Raw genomic sequence first — 13939 nt, 5'->3', positions numbered from 1 at the left:
GGTGACCCTCTAGGTGGTGAGAACATCTTGGATTCAGATGTTTACTGTCATGGCATTTCTTAGAGAATCTGATGGCGCGGAATGAGCTTTCCTTCCGCCATCATAGACACCGCATTACTTGTGGAATTCCTAGCACTCTGATGTGACTCAGCAAAACCACTTCTCGTCTTTCACACCCACAGTTTCCAGGGAGAGAGAGAGAGAAAGAGAGAGAGAAAGAAGAGAGGAGAGAGAGAGAGAGAGAGAGAGAGAGCGAGCGAGAGAGGGAGAGATAGAGAGAGAGAAGGAGGGAGGGAGAGTGAGAGAGAGAGAGAAAAGAAAATGTTTCAGGACAAACTAGAATGTGTTAGGGCCTGCCCTGTAATGCAATTTGCTTGAAAGAAATAGAGAATTCGCATTCGCAGAGAAAAAAGATCTGACTCAAATTTTTGGACAAAGTTGGCTGCATTAAAAAAAAGGTTGTTTTCTGTATATGATGCATCTATGGCAACTCTTCAGTAAATAACTTAATGTCAGATTAATCAGCATGTTTTTAAGATCTAAAATAGTCCTTCATGTATTGCAGTACAAGCACTCTACAGTAGGCGGGTGATCCACTAAACAGCCAACGGGATGTGGTGAGCCAGCCAGATCTAAACAGAGAAGAGAGACAAGTTGCAATGTTACCCCTCACAGACAAGGAGCAATCTCCCACTCTCTTGGCGCTGTCCATATGGTTCCGAGAATATGCACAGTTTGGGAGCTGCATATGCAAGGCTTACATAGGAGCACGGAAAAGAAGCAGCGCCACCTTTCAGTTTGCAACATTCTGGTGAACCCTTCGAGTGTTAACTGAAATCGTGTGGCTATAGTGCTACAGTCTAATAAAATTCATAAACAGTATGTGCACACATAGGCCACCTTTTAATGAGTGTAGCGGATATTATATTGTTGTCATCAGTCAATTTTGCATTTCCTGAACTGCGCAGTAAAAAACAGCAGTGCCAGCATGCAATTAACCGTTTGCTTTCACCCATGGGTGCTGCTATTCAAGACTGAAAATCAAGGGACCCTTCTGAAGCAAAATGAGTTGCCCACACCTGCTGACAACTTAAATTCCAAGTACAAAGGCTTGAGCCTGGCGACCAGCATAGACATGGGTCTGCTACTGGGAGGGCGGGATTTTTGATCTCTAGTTTACCACTCCAGATCTAAACCCCGTTCAGGTCGACTGAATCTTCATTGCCTGTCATTGAGGAAAGAAAGTGCATCCAATACCAGGTTAGTTTGACTAATAATGGGCTCGACTCTGAAAAACCACATACTACTTCTAAGTTTCAAAGGTTTATTATAGAGTCAATGATAACTGCAAATACAGGCATCTCAAAACGAGATTCAAAAGATATATGGGCACTAATACAAACATATGTTCTCTAAAAGCTCTTAGGCGACCAAAGAAGATCACCAAAACTAATTCCAGAATCATCAGGGTTGCAAGAATAGACACAAATTGTAATCTATCCGTCATTTACAAAGGAAGGAAGGTATCAGGTTAGGCTGTCCCTACTCTGTACTGGATGGTATCCCTACTTAACAAAATCCCAACCTATCAAAGGTGTCAGCTGTGAATGACTTCCTAAGAAGTTCACCCACTCTTAGTCTTTAGGTAAAAACCTATGATCTCCAGTCATGACCCCTCTCTGCCTACCCATCCGCTCTCTGAAAGGTCCTCAGGCATCTGCTCTAACTCCACCCAGGGGTGCTGTCCCTAATACAAAATCACAATTACAGTTGAAACGCCCCTCTAGAGACGCCCCTCACGTGGTGTCGGTTCTGGCTTTTTCCATGATGATCTTCCTTTGGGCCTCGTGTTTAGCGTTGACCTTGCTTCCCAGGCTTCTTCTCCAGCACGCTGATACCCCCGAAACATTCCTGAATCCTCCTCCATGTCTGTACCAGTCTCCTCGAACAGAGCTCTATTCATCAAACTTTTAATTTGGAACCCCCCTCGCACCTGCAGACAGACATCCGCAACTTGGATCCCAATTCTCATAGACTTCTAACAGAGGTTTGCAACTTATTTCTCGACACAACTCGACATGTACCAGCACGTGCAAATCAGAAAAACCTTTTTATCTCTTCAGGCCTACAACCATTCTCGCAGAGGTTTTATTCTCTTCAAATCCTTTCGTGAATTAAAATAACATGTTAACACCTTATTCTTTGATTATAAGAAACACTTCTATGGAATATAAATCTAACGAATAAACAGAATTACTAAATAACATTAGTGCAATCCATCTCATGTATAAGTGTACATTTCCAATCCTCTCTGCCCTGGCCATGAGGCCTGTTCCCTTCTATGCTTTGCAGCATGACATTCCTCCGTTAGCAGCTACATAACATGGATCATGATTAATCACGTCTAATAAGACTAAATATTTTTCCACACATTTCTGCGTCAGTCCCACTTCTATATAAAATTTCTATGTTAACTACACAAGTCTAAGTATAGGTGAATGTATTTTCAACACTTACAAGCACTTCTATTATGGTTGTGCGACCGACTTGTACTTATGGTGCACTCATGCATTTTGTTCAGTTTGCGCTCTCTCAGTTCCCCCCTTTGATGACCTCTCGTGGTCATCATTAAAATTTAAACTGAACTAGTTGCAATCCCCCCTCGTTTCAGCATTTCTAGAGCCCTCAGACTCCTGTACTGATTGTCCTGCATTGCAGCTAATCTCCGTTCCTGTTCTCTCCTGGATCTCTCCAACCTATTTGATCTGTACCATTGGTACGACCTCACCAATCCCCACAATATGATCACACAGATCACTATTATGATGATAGGCTTCAGTATGTACCATACAAAGCTCTTCCCTATGTTGGCGAGCCAACCTCCAACTTCACCCATTCCATGACCCACTTTTTCCCAAACATTTACTTTAGTTAGGTCTTCGATCTCTTTGTGAATGTTAGTTATGTTCATAATGACTTTCTCAAGAGGTTTTGAATTGTCTGGAATGTAAGTGCAGCATTCCTGGACCCTCAAAGCCTTACAGACTCCGCCCTCTTTGGCTAGCAGAACGTCTAACGCAAGACGGTTCTGAAGCACCATGGCCCTTATCGACTGCATCTCTCCTTCCACCAGCATTAAGGATCTAGCAGTACTGGCAGACAATCTGTCTACGACTGTTACCAGTCTCCTAATTTTGACATCATTGAGGAACAGTCCTAAAAGAGGAAATGCAGCGCCAAATACATCTCCAACTATTTCCGCATCCCCTAGGTCTCTTCTCCCTCTTGTTGAGACCTTGCCCTCTATGATCTCTAAGTCTTGGGCATGGTATATTTTGGGGAAGACAATTGCCAAATAACATGATCCGTACCAGTTATCAGGTAGTCTCACGTAGGCATTTCTTCCACATACAAAATATACATTTGGAATCACTTGCATTCCTTTCAAAAAGTCCTTTGTGTAATATTCTAATCTAAAAGCATGTTCACAACTGACCTCCCCTACGAATACATTTTCGTGGTACGTTTGACTTCTGTGAAGGCATAACTTCCCTTTCTGTGTTCGATCCAAAGCTATTGGACCACTACTACCCTTCCTTTTGTGTGCTTTCTCCTCCTCGGTCCAATCTGTCTTCCACTGTCCTGATTTTTTCAAAATCTTTTGCCTTCTGTAACGATCATCCACTTGCCCTATAAACTTCTTCTCGACTTCTGACACTTTGCAAGTCAGGTTATTTCTGCGGGCATGTGAAGTATCTAAAGTATCCCAAGGAATGAAGAACTTTGCCAATCTGTCTTCACTCTTATAGTAGTCCCATTTATTCATTTGTTTGTAATTTGGGACTTCTGGTAACACTGAATCATAATTAGAAAAGTAGTATTCAAAACTATCTCGTCCGTAAAATATGCTAAGCAATAAGCTACATGTAATGCCATAAGTCAGTGGGAGGTGATGATATCTAATGCCTTCATCCATAGACGCAGGCAGTTGCATACACACATAACAGTCCTTGACCTCCATGGCATCAACATACTCATATAACAGTTTGGCATAAGCATTTGACCTATAGTCGCCCTGGGACTCATCCATATGTAACCTACGGGTTTCTGCTGCTAATAACGCTTTCTCCTGTATGGTTTCCCCTTTCTTACCAGCAGCAGTGGGTTTTGGTGTCACTACAGATTTTGCGTCTGGTACCCTTGCCTCACTCTCGTGTCCCATCACATATGATACAGTAACTACTAAAGCTATAAGAAATATCACTCCCACTATTAGTGTGCCTATTATACATTTGGCTCTGCGGTTCGGATTACCGGCCTCCATGTTCTTCAGACAGTATGATTCCTTTCTCCTATTCAACACAAAGTTCTTTCTCTTTGAGTTCCTTTACAGTCTCTCTTGTTCCTTCAGTCTTTAGAACCACACAATCGGAAGGTGGCAATCTCTTTTTGCAAAGTCTTTTTGAACTTTAACACAGACAACCCTAGCCCTTCTCCGTCAACTTAAAGGAAAAGTCCCTAAGTTTCTCTCCTTCCACTAGGCGCTAGGTTATCTTCTCACTCTCGTTTATTTACAAAGTCTTTAAGCATCTACAATGAGGCTTGAACCAGCGGCTTGGATAGCGTAGTTCAATATTTCCAAACGAAGAATGTGCTCTTCATGACTTGTTATCGTTGTTCCGAAGTCGGGGAATTGTAATTCGGTGAAGAACATGTGCTTTAACTTGCTTAGGTAGGGAGGGTTGGGGATTTTGAACGTTAGTGACCCTTCTGTTTCGACTCCAGGGACCAACAGCTGTACTTCTACCGTGATGATGGGTTCAGTGCTGGTCACTATCACCGCCCTTATTCTCCCTGTAGCTCGTTCCCAAGATATCTGTCGCCAGGTATGTCCACTCAGGAGTGGCGTATCTTCTGCTAGGCACACGTACTCTCCTTGACCTTCTTGGATCTGCTGTTTCCGAGCCCAGAGCGCCTTCGTCCAGGTCTGAGTCTTCGGATATTGGAGCAAGGGGTCTCTCTGGAGTTGACCTCAGGCTTGACCTTCTCCTTTGCGGCCAGCTGGCCTCTCCACGCCTTGCCCTCCTGCTCCTTGACCTTCTGCTTTGCTCGGGCTCACTTTCAGCTTGGCCAGCGTCTGATTCATACTCCCAGCTACTTCCTCCTTCTGTAGCGTCGTCGGTTTCACTATTGTACTGACCGTCCTCGGCCTGGTCAGACACGCTCCCAGCTTCTTCTGGCACCTCTACAGCTTGGCTGGCCCCCTCTATGGCTTCTCTGTCCACAGCTGGACTTACATCCGAGAGAGGAGCTGTTTCTTCCAGAGGTGCTGGAACTCTCCGCGTATGGGATGCGTGGATCCAGTTGGGCAGCCCTCCCACTTTCACAGCAGTATTCGATGTTAGGATGATCTGGTAGGGCCCACGCCACCGGACATCTAGGCAGCTTCTTCTGACGTGCTTTTTGACCAGTACCCAGTCTCCAGGGCACAGGTCATGACACAAGTCCGGGCACGATGGGACCTCGGCAGCCTGCCCCTGAAGGGACACAGAATGAATGGCATCAGACAGACCCTTACAATAGTCCAGGATCATATCATCTGTGATATTCAACAATGCTGCAGTTGGTACTGATGGCAATCTCATTGCCCTCCCCATTAACACCTCGTGTGGTGATAGTCCCGTTCTTCTGTCTGGGGTACTACGGATGCTCATAAGAACTAGTGGCAGGGCATCAGGCCAACTCAGAGAGGTTGATGAACACATTTTGGCAATTCGGGACTTTATGGTGCCATTTATCTGCTCCACAATTCCCGAAGCTTCTGGTCGATAGCTACAATGCAATTTCTGGTCTATGTTCAGGGCTGCACAAATCATCTTCACAAGTTCGCTGTTAAAATGTGTTCCCCTATCTGATTCCAAAGAGGCCGGTACCCCGAAGCGCGGGATGAGTTCCCTAAGCAATAACTTGGCTACTGTGAGGGTGTCACACCTGCGTGTAGGGTATGCCTCGACCCATCTGGAAAATATGCAAACAACCACCAGGACGTGTCGAAGGCGGTTGCATCTTGGCATTTCAATGAAGTCCAGTTGCATCCGATTGAACGGACCCCCAGACCTCCCTATGTGACTCAATGCAACTGGTGTTCTTTTTCCTATGTTCAGCTGCTGACAGGTCACACAACGCTGGCACACTGCTTCTGCTGCTACTCTAAATTTGGGGTTGTACCAAGTTTGTCTGAATACCCTCAACATAGCGTCTCTCCCTAGGTGTACTGGACCATGTATTTGTCTTGCCATTGGGCTCACCAACTCATTTGGCAACACTGCCCTTCCATCTGCTGAAACCCAAAAGTTTGTTTCGCCCATCACACATCCAGCAGTTTCCCATGTTCTTTTCTCAAAATCTGGTGCATTTTCTTGTATACATTTTAACTCGTCCCAAGTATCTACGGTTTCCAATATCATAGCTAATTCAGTCCTTACATTTATTCCACCCACTTCCACCTCCGTGAAAGAGTACCCTTGTTCGGCACAATAACGTGCAACTTCGTCGGCATATCTATTGCCCTGTGACACAAAGTCGGTGTTTCTGGTATGAGCTGTACATTTCACAACGGCAATAGCTGCCGGACATTGCAAGGCTTCCAACAATAAGCGTACAAACTCCCCATTTCGAATGGGTGAACCTGAAGAGGTCATGTAACCCCTTTGAGACCACAATTGCCCGTAATCATGAACTACCTCGAAACCATATTGGCTATCGGTGTATATGGTGACTCGAATTTGGTTGCTTGCCAGGCAGGCACGCGTCAATGCAACAATTTCAGCTACCTGAGCGGAGAGTACTCCTTCCAGGCATGCGGCTTCCACAACTCCAGTAATTGTACAAACAGCATAAGCTGCTCTCAACTGACCAACATCGTCTCTTACACATGAGCCATCAACAAAGAAAACTTCATCAGGGTCAGTCAGTGGCTCATCCACGATGTCGGGTCTCGGTTTGGTGCATAGTTCAGTCACATCAAGGCAATCGTGATCTGTACATACATCGTCCTCAATGTCACTTGGGAGTGGCATCAATGTAGCAGGGTTCAAAACAGAGCATCTCTTGAGGGTCACGTTCTCTGCAGCAAGAATGACTTGCTCATAGCGCGTGAGCCTGCTATTGGTCAGATGCTGTGTTTTGGTCCTGGTCATCAACAGTTCAACAGAATGTGGCACATACACCTCTAACTGGTGTCCCATTACTATATTCTCGCACCTCTCAATGCTGACACCCGTTGCAGCAACGGATTTGAGACATCCGGGCAACGCTGCGGCTACTGGGTCTAAGGTAGCCGAAAAATAGGCAACTGGTCTACGGGCATTCCCATGGATTTGGACCAGGACTGACAAAGCACAACCCTCTCTTTCACAACAGTAAAGCAAGAATGTTTTGTCGTAATCTGGCATTCCCAGAGCAGGAGCACGACACAGGTGCTCTCTCAGCTGCAGGAACGCCATCAAACAATCTTTGTCCCATGGCACCGGATCACTCACCTCCTTGTGCGTCAGTTTTTGCAAGGGTTTTGCTTTCAGTGAAAAGTTCGCTATCCACTGTCGGCAATAACCCACCATCCCTAGGAACATCCTGACCTCTCTCTGTGTTTTAGGTGCGTTCATTTTCATGATCGCCTCTATTCTGTCTGGTGACACCTTTCGTTTTCCTTTTTCAATTCTGTGCCCCAAGTACTGCACTTCCGTCAGGCAGTACTGCAATTTGCTCGGAGACACCTTGTGCCCGTTTGCAGCTAGGTGATTTAGCAAAGCAATGGAGTCCTCCTTACAAGCTTCTTCAGTTTCTGACGCAACAAGTAGGTCGTCTATGTACTGGACCAGAACCGAATTCTGGGGCAGCACTAGACTTTCAAGATTTTTCTTCAAAAGCTGGTTAAAAATCGATGGGCTCTCTGTATACCCCTGTGGGATACGACACCATGTTAATACGCGACCTTCCAGCTTAAAAGCGAAAAGAAAGTGGCTATCCTCGTCCAAAGGGATCGAAAAGAAAGCCTGGCAAAGGTCTATCACTGTGAACCATTCGGCTTGGAATGGTATCTGAAACAATATCACTGATGGATTCGGTACCACTGGACAACATGAAACAACTATGTTATTGATTTTTCGAAGGTCCTGCACTATTCTGAATTTCCCACTTGGTTTCTGCAAACCCATAATCGGGGAGTTACACGGACTACCCACGATTTCTTTCAGTATTCCCTGCTTAATCATGGACTCGATCACGGGTTTTATACCTGCAATCGTTTCTGGGGTCAATTTATATTGGGGTGTTCTCGGAAACTCAGCATTCGGTTTTACTATGATTTTCACTGGGTCCACTCCCTTGACTAGGCCAATCTCTTCCCCAGTGAAATCCCACACTTCTGGTATCACGGTCTCCCTTAGATCCCAAGGGAGCTCATCCACTGTCAAAGTGGGATACAGCTCCACACACGTTCTTGAGTTTGCGACCTTAAAGTCAGCGTCATTATCATTAGTCAGTACCTCCACTCCCTGCGGTGTGCAGTATATTGTACAATTTAACTTGCACAATAAATCCCTTCCCAATAGACATACAGGGCTAGAATCACAAACCACAAACTGATGCTCATCGCTGTATTTCCCTATTTTCACTAGCACTGGTTCGGTCAATGGGCTTGTTATTCTCCTGTATGCGACCCCCACCACTTGAATCGTTTCTCCTGACATTGGCAGGCCTGGAACTACGGCTGATCTTAACGTGGATCGAGTGGCCCCTGTGTCTACTAAGAAAGTCGTGGGACACCCTGCACACTTCGGCCTCAACGTATGGTCCCCTTTGGTCCACCTCTAAGACTGCCCCGAGGGTACAGTCTTCTCTCTCCACTCTCTGTCCCCTTAGGGGATCAACGTAGTAACACTCTTCTCCTCCTACGAAAAGAGGCATCTGTCTATAGGTCTTTCCCGCTGTCCCTATTCTGGGTGGTTGAGGGAACTGGGCTCGTGGAGCTGGGGTCCCCCCTTTGACCACCTTTCCTTGGTATGCTGTTGCCCCTTTTCCTGGAGTGTTTTGAACCTCTTCCTCCTCTATCTCTAGTTCTCCAATTTCAACGTTGTAGGGACACTCACGTTTCCAATGTCCCACCTCGTTACATTGATGGCACCGGGTCGTCTTTTTCAATGTCGCCATGTCTACCCTAGGTCTTGAGTTGGAGTTCTCCTCATTACCTTTGTTCTGGTTATTCTGTCTCCTGCCCACGGTCCCTGTTCCCTGTTGCTGTTGTCCACCCTTACCAGCTGTTTTTCTTTTAGCTTTTTGGCTTTTGAATCTATCTCATCACTGCAGTACCTAGCATATCTCAGAATTTCGTCCAAAGGTTTATTTTGCCAACAAATCAAGTGTTGCTGAATCATTAAGCAAATATCCGGTCTTAAGCCAAAACAAATTTAGACACAAACTGCCCTATGTCTTTAGGATCCATTACGTCCGACCCGCTATATTGTTTAAACGCCTTCAGCAATCTCTCATAATATTCATGAACTGTCTCCTTGGGTTCCTGCCTAGTTCGATCTATTTTGACCCAATCTATGTCCTGCATTGGCACCTTTTCCTTCAGCCAAGTCATCACTCTCTCATATTTTGTCATTACTGTCTCGGACGGTCCATTAGTCCGTGCATCTCTCTCTGGTTCTGATGTGGGCCATTCGGCACTAACCTTACATGCTGACCACAAGTCTCCTGGTACCACAATGTCAAACAGGGTGTTCAGGTCAACCCAGAGTACTTTGGAGATTTTTACGAACCTCTCTACCTGCTTGTACCATTCCACTGGATTCTCCCTCAATTTAGGGAAGGAATTGGTAAAGGCAGCTAAGTCCCCCCTACTCCAAGGCACATGCACGTAGCTCCCGTTTGCAACCTCACGCAAAGGGTATGCCTCTATCTTCTGCAGCCCTCCCTCTGGGGACATCCCAGTTATGCTTCTCCTGACGGTCCCTTTCTTGGACCATCTTTCTTCCCATTTATCCAGCGCTCTCCATGTTCTTATTCCAGTGATCAATTCCCTTATATGTGTTTTTAATCCTATTGTTCTTCTCTCATCTAGGTCCTGATCTGAATAATGTAGCCTGTGGTTACCCTGTAATGCTTTGGTCCTTGACAAGTCTACCATGTATTTTCCTGCCAGTTCGACTAATTTCTCATGTGCTGCTCTCGCTTTCCGAGTGATGTCCTTTGCCATGAACAGTACTTCATCCTGCTCGTACATGTCCATTCTCTCCAAAGGCAAAGTACCATCTACCATGTCATCCAGATCTGATTTTAAACTGGCGACATCAAGTCTCTTTGCTTTTATCTCGGCTCGCAGTATGTCTTTCTTAGGGTGTTCATTGATATCTCTCCCATCCCAGCTCCGAGTCCTACGCCTAGGCTCAGGGGTGTTAAGGAGAATCTTCCCTTGTTCCCATCTTTCTAAGTCCCATGCTCGGCCATCTTCCCTTGGAGGGTGGTGAAACACTGCCCTGTTTCCCCCAATTTCGTTTTGTCCATTCTGCCTGTTTTCCCTAGCCTCATGATAGGATTCTCTGCTGTTCTCCACCCTGTCGCTATTCCCTCGTTGCCTAGTGTCACTCAGTACTTGGTAAGCTCCTTCTCGACTCCCCATGTCCCCGGGATTCCGTTCATGTCCGTGATCACAGGGGTCATGGCGAGACCTCTCGCAACTCCCGTTTTGTCCACTATTGCCAGACGCATAGTGGGTGCACTTAAAGCTGTCCCTGTACTCCTGCGTTCTCCTATCCCCTTCGCTGTGAACGGGGCGGGACACCCCCCCACACTCAGGGCTCCTGTTTTCCAGTACTGGTCTACCTCCACTCCTGGTATGACAAGTATCTCCTCTACTTTCCTGACCCTTCCCGTCCCACTCCGGACTGCTTTCGTCAGCCCCGCAGTGAGTCCGGATCCTGCTATCTTGGCTTTCCCTTTCAGCTTCCGCTGCTATCAGGCTCTTGTGAGCCTCTACTGCCGCATCCCATTCCTTCATGTACTCTCTTAGCTCCTGGAAGGATTTCGGCTCTGATCCCCTCAGATCCATCGGCCATCTCGGGCCCCCCTGATCTCCTGTGGGATCTACTGCTGTATGTACTGGAGTGCTCCAATCTCTTGGTCCTGGCAGCTGTCTTGGGCAATTGATTGTATCGTTCCTCTTCGCCATTTCTGCTCTCTCCCTGTCCAATCGTACCTGTTCCTCCCCTCTGGCTCTCTCTGGGTCATAAATCGATACTATAGGACCTATAGTAACAGGTACTTGCAGGGCGTCTGGTAGTGCATAGGATGTGGCACGCTCCGTTTCTGGCACCTTTTGTACCACAAACCTTCCGACTACCTTCTGCACCGGACTAGGTTGAGGCAATTCTTTACTTGCAGTGGGATCCCAGTCTGTGCTAGGAAGCGGTCTATACTCCCCTATGCCAGCCCCCCCTTCTCTGCTGGGCTCGGCATTTTCTGTCTCTCTATTGTACGGGGGTGGCCTATCTGTTAGCAACCTATTTATCAGGCTGTCCTCTGTCTCGCTCTCATCATCTTCCTCTAATGGGCTCCTGTTTCCCGCCACCTCTATCACTGGGTACAGTTTGGTTACTTCAAGGTTATGCACTCTCCATCTTTTAGCATCCGCATCCCATTTGGCATCCTGCACTGCTCTTACCGATCGTTTCACCCTTGCTTGACGCCTGTTCTGGTTCCTATCGTGCGCCGCCCTAATCCATGCATTAAGGGCTTCAAACTGGGTCGGTCTAGGCAGAGGTCTCATTGAGGTCATAACTGCTTTTAACTGATGTAATACCTCTAATCTAAACGTCCCATACTTTGGAAACGTCAGTTCCTCATTCCCTTCCGTAATCTTACACCAATTTGAAATCCACAATATAGTATGCAACCCAACATTCGTCGCCATATAATTAGCCGGCGTACCCTCCGGCGGGGCCTCTTCCCCATCATAAGATCTCCGCCTCTCTCTCTTAAACATCGCTCTTAACCATTTAAAACACTTCATGATCAAATGTACAATTTCCTGCTTCGCTATTCTGTTTACTTCCTGGTGACAATCCGCCAATCCTAGCGCGGCTTTGCTAGCTGGCCTATCACAGCGCGGTCTCACCCCTACCGGCCAATCCCAGCGCGGCACTTTCTGACGTCACTCGTCTCCCCTTCGCAGCAGTTCCCCTCCTTTCTCAGCACGTCTCTCGGTCACGCATGCGTCCCATTCATACACTGAAAGGTGATTACTTCCGACCAAGCGATCACTTCTCTTGCCTGTGCGTCCACAGTTTATCTGTAATTGTCACCACAACTGACGAAATGCCTTTCCAGGCAATCGTCTCTCTGATAGGTTGCTTACACACAGTAACTTCCGACCAGCGTCCGTTACTCACACACTCACTCTTACGTTCCCCCTATCACGGTCCTGCGTGCGATCAATGGTACCTCATGACCCCCTTCACACTGGTTGACAATTACTCTGGATGTCCGATACACCCGAACCACTCAAGCTCTCTTCTGAACTTAAGATTTGCACCGGTTGCGCGCGCTCACAACCTGTTCCACAGTCACTCTACAGGCATTCAACTCCGCAAGACATTACAACATAGATACAACACAAAACACCGCAATCTAACACGCATGACCCTTTATACTCACTCTCGACCGATACTGCTGCTTTTCTGTCTCACGCCGTCAGCACCCTCTTCGGCGGGCGGTTCTTCTGATCATCGATCTCTAGGGGCCTTGGGGTAATCTAACCTGGCCTAGATCACCTTCCTCAAGAAGGCAACCATCCTCTATAGCTACCAACTGGGAGGGCGGGATTTTTGATCTCTAGTTTACCACTCCAGATCTAAACCCCGTTCAGGTCGACTGAATCTTTATTGCCTGTCATTGAGGAAAGAAAGCGCATCCAATACCAGGTTAGTTTGACTAATAATGGGCTCGACTCTGAAAAACCACATACTACTTCTAAGTTTCAAAGGTTTATTATAGAGTCAATGATAACTGCAAATACAGGCATCTCAAAACGAGATTCAAAAGATATATGGGCACTAATACAAACATATGTTCTCTAAAAGCTCTTAGGCGACCAAAGAAGATCACCAAAACTAATTCCAGAATCATCAGGGTTGCAAGAATAGACACAAATTGTAATCTATCCGTCATTTACAAAGGAAGGAAGGTATCAGGTTAGGCTGTCCCTACTCTGTACTGGATGGTATCCCTACTTAACAAAATCCCAACCTATCAAAGGTGTCAGCTGTGAATGACTTCCTAAGAAGTTCACCCACTCTTAGTCTTTAGGTAAAAACCTATGATCTCCAGTCATGACCCCTCTCTGCCTACCCATCCGCTCTCTGAAAGGTCCTCAGGCATCTGCTCTAACTCCACCCAGGGGTGCTGTCCCTAATACAAAATCACAATTACAGTTGAAACGCCCCTCTAGAGACGCCCCTCACGTGGTGTCGGTTCTGGCTTTTTCCATGATGATCTTCCTTTGGGCCTCGTGTTTAGCGTTGACCTTGCTTCCCAGGCTTCTTCTCCAGCACGCTGATACCCCCGAAACATTCCTGAATCCTCCTCCATGTCTGTACCAGTCTCCTCGAACAGAGCTCTATTCATCAAACTTTTAATTTGGAACCCCCCTCGCACCTGCAGACAGACATCCGCAACTTGGATCCCAATTCTCATAGACTTCTAACAGAGGTTTGCAACTTATTTCTCGACACAACTCGACATGTACCAGCACGTGCAAATCAGAAAAACCTTTTTATCTCTTCAGGCCTACAACCATTCTCGCAGAGGTTTTATTCTCTTCAAATCCTTTCGTGAATTAAAATAACATGTTAACACCTTATTCTTTGATTATAAGAAA

General features: G+C 46.4%; 1 protein-coding gene across 1 annotated transcript in view; it reads left to right on the top strand.

The window, feature by feature from the left end:
• The window catches only part of LOXHD1 (lipoxygenase homology PLAT domains 1), a 1115079-nt gene that overhangs the window by 951651 nt on the left and 149489 nt on the right, over nt 1–13939 (top strand). The window lies entirely within an intron of this gene.

This window comes from Lissotriton vulgaris, chromosome 3_1, assembly GCF_964263255.1.
Source record: "Lissotriton vulgaris chromosome 3_1, aLisVul1.2, whole genome shotgun sequence".
Lineage (NCBI taxonomy): Eukaryota > Metazoa > Chordata > Amphibia > Caudata > Salamandridae > Lissotriton > Lissotriton vulgaris.
This window is presented reverse-complemented; position numbering and strand designations above follow the sequence as displayed.